At 33.3% G+C, this 3752-nt stretch overlaps 2 protein-coding genes across 2 annotated transcripts in view; both read left to right on the forward strand.

The window, feature by feature from the left end:
* The window catches only part of LOC135220539 (cubilin-like), a 283132-nt gene that overhangs the window by 128469 nt on the left and 150911 nt on the right, over positions 1-3752 (forward strand). The window lies entirely within an intron of this gene.
* LOC135220538 (blastula protease 10-like) overlaps positions 1-3752 on the forward strand; it is a 67534-nt gene that overhangs the window by 45669 nt on the left and 18113 nt on the right. The gene's annotated exons all lie outside the window — the stretch shown is intronic.

Genomic DNA, 3752 nt, shown 5'->3' on the forward strand with positions numbered 1-3752 from the left:
CCAGGCACGTCTTGTGAAACAGCATATTGCCAGTTCCTTACCTCCATAGTGTCTATTTACTACCCCATTTTCCCCAATTCCAAACTTCCAAACTCCTAATGAATATCCCTTTGTTCCTCTCACTGCCTTGTGGCCGCATGCTCCCCCTTGTGTGATCGTCCCAGACAAATGAATTCATTGCATACCTCAGTTAAACGCTAGAGTGCCTTTTCCCCAGTGTTAGAGAACTGAATAATCGTAACTTGTGCAAGAAGTCCCTTTTTTTATCTTGTCTAATCTGGGATCTTTTCCAGATTCCCTGAGTCACGTGTCCAAGTCTTTGCGCCCACAAGTGTTGCATTACCGCAAGATCTCGAAAACCAGCTTTTACAGGAAATCTCATTTTAAGCCAACTCTCATCCTCTTGTGAGAGATATTAGTCCACGTGTGGACCAGCTGCATTTACTCTTCCTCCAGGCCGTAAATGGCCTCTTGTAAATAAATAGATGTAAAGTAATTAGCTGAGTTTTCTGGCGACCTTTTCCTCAAGAGTAAATTATCACTATAAATCCTTTTTAGGTAAGTTCAAGTAATTTATTCTGCTTTTCCCTCCACTATTTCCGTTTACGTATTTGAGGCCCCTTTAATTAAGGCCGAGGCTAATACTAACAAATATATATTTAAACATATATAGAAATATGTGTAAAGTGGGCACATTTCCCCCTTATACATTAAAAATGGTGACGTTGCCTCCCTGAAAACTCTTCCATCATACAAGGCAACTGCAAAAATGAATGTAGGCATTGAATTAAACTCCGGACTACAACAATAGACTTATTCCAAAAGGATAAGTAAGAGTTCTGACTGTCATAGAAAAATGAGATTAATCTAACTAAATGAAATAAAGTTCCTCGATTGAACTCGTTGCATAGAAAACGGATTACTTTAAAAACAATGACCTGGTTAACTGAAGTAAATCCACAAATGAAACACAAAATACATCTCTTCGAACCCAGATATGTTCATTCCACAAATTATAAACACATATTATAAAATAGTTTCTTCATTTCGTAATATGCAAGGGCTTACCAGAACTGGCAATTGCCCGGTTCACAATAATAGAGAAGGCCAGAAAGAAAAAAAAAAGAAAGAAGAAGAAAGAGAAAAAACCAGATTAGAGGAAAAAGAATCACTTACTTCTCTATGGCCATATTTTCACTATTGGGGTCCTTCAAGCCACTCCACATTTGCGCTTGTAAGGTTCGACAGAGAGTGAACAAATTTTAAAACTCTATTGAAAAACCATCAGGAAGGGTAAATATGACGTACAAATGTACGAATATTCTCGTAAGCCACACCCCTTTAAATGACGTCACTGACACATAACGAGTTCATTACACAGGAAGAGTTCGTGATATCACTCATCACTTGTTTCATAACTTAGGAGATCTCCAAAATAACAGGTTTTCTATATTCTATATTTTCTACTGCTTATAAAATGAATATCTGTCTCAAAAGGTAAAAGCTATCTTTCACTGGTTCGGCCCATTGGAACGAACTCACACACTAATATTCCGTTTAAGGTGACCATGTGTCTCGCTAACGAAGAACATTCTTCTTCCTCCTGACGTCACCATCTCGAAGTGTAACGTAAACAGATACAATGGTGCGACACACTCGTTTTTCCGATCATTTCCATAGGACAGTAAGCCAGTATATGCATTAAGTGCTAAATATCCACCTTCATATATATATATATATATATATATATATATATATATATATATATATATATATATATATATATATATATATTCACCATTCATACAATTCAAAGTTACCTAAAGTTACCTTACAGTAGCCAGACACTTGAACCTTCATAACAGATAAGATACAACTGAGTACTCTTAAGGCACCAGTGATCCCTTAAAAAGCTTATTAAACAAGCAAGAGGTATTTATATGAGCTTAAGTGACTTGAAAGAAAGGCATCACTCTAACAGCAACCTAAAGTCTCAATCCCGTGTGCTGACTCACTTCAAGAAAATTGAGGGAAAACAGCACATTCTATCACAGGGTCTGTACAAAAATGAAATCCTATCACTAGTGGTCAGTAAATGAAACACTTATAAAAATCTTAAATACAAAAAAAAAATTATTTTTATTTTCAAAATTTAAAGTGCAATTCACAATCTCAGGAAAGCTTACTTTGACTTTAAATCAACGCAGTTTAATTATTTCTTGAATTATTCAACAAAATTAAATCGAAATTAATTTATCAAGGGAATTAATTTATCAAAACGTGAACTTGGTCAAGTAAAATTAAAACTTTTAAGCAATACTTAAGATTTGGAAAGAAAATGGAAGTAAATGAAAATTAATTCACAATTATTAAAGTGTGAAATTAAGCCAAATATGCAATGTTAAACGAATTATCAGTCAATGCAAAAACATGAAAACACACTCTGTATAAGAGTTACCACAAAGATGTAAAAAAACTAGTAAATGGTAACACCCAGAATATATAAAGAATAAAGAAAACAATTTTTAAAAATTTACAACAGACAAAAAATTGAAATGTGAAAAAATATCTTAACTATTATTAAGTATTAAGTACTTAAAACTTATAGTAAAACTTTACCTTAAACCAGCTGAAGCTTCAGAATTCACCAAGCACTTGAAATAGGCCTGTTACTTACTTTTACAATGTCTGTTCAGATTACACGGCTGATTATGTAAAAATTTGATAAACTCTGAGAGTGACCATTACAGTTCTTTATGTTCGTGTAAAAATTGAATTCCGATCGTGAGAGAAAGAGAGAAGGAGAGAGCTTTAGCATCGTTCTACACAACATAATTACCAATCTCCGAATGACTGTTCCTTTGTGAACTACTTGGTTAATACAACACCAAAGTGGGTGGATGACGTCAAAGCATTTTAGGAACTAGACACACTGTAATCTTACAATCAAATTACTCTATAAGATTATGAATTTACTTTATTTTATAAATATATATATATATATATATATATATATATATATATATTATATATATATATATATATAGATATAGAGAGAGAGAGAGAGAGAGAGAGAGAGAGAGAGAGAGAGAGAGAGAGAGAGAGTCAATTTATCAATAGCATTACATGGTCACATTATTATATATATTATATACTATTTATTATAATATTTTCTTTAAATGAAAGAAATAACTATAAATGATTCTATGCAAAACGTTTTGGTCAAGATACAATGACGTAATCGATCGGGATACATATACGCGAAGCGACTGAATGACACAATATTGGGCTACAGCCACATGGTTTGGGATAAGACCAAGACTGGTTCAAAATTGTGCTTGGCTTCATCATATGACTGAAATGCAAAAAAGTGGAGAAAGATCGAATCGCCTTGTTTCCAAGGTTGGATACGCATCCGTTTTGGAGACAAAGCGTTCTACCTTTTCATTCTACATTATTCCGTAACTTTAAATTGTGCGTTTGTGAATTCTGAACATACGTTAATCTTATTATGGAATCTGAACATATCATTTGAATATACTATTTACAATATACGTACTGAGGGGGATTTACATTTTACAAAAGGAACAATTTATATTATTATTTATCTTTTCAATAGTGTTCTGCAATAATTAAATTGATTTTAGACATTAAAATGTACAAGAAAAACAAAGTAAGTGATTTTTGGCAAATTTTTCTGGGCGCTCAGCTCAAGCTCGACCCGCACTCACCTTTAACGGGGTACCAATATA

The sequence above is a fragment of the Macrobrachium nipponense genome, chromosome 2 (genome assembly GCF_015104395.2).
Source record: "Macrobrachium nipponense isolate FS-2020 chromosome 2, ASM1510439v2, whole genome shotgun sequence".
Classification (NCBI taxonomy): Eukaryota; Metazoa; Arthropoda; class Malacostraca; order Decapoda; family Palaemonidae; genus Macrobrachium; species Macrobrachium nipponense.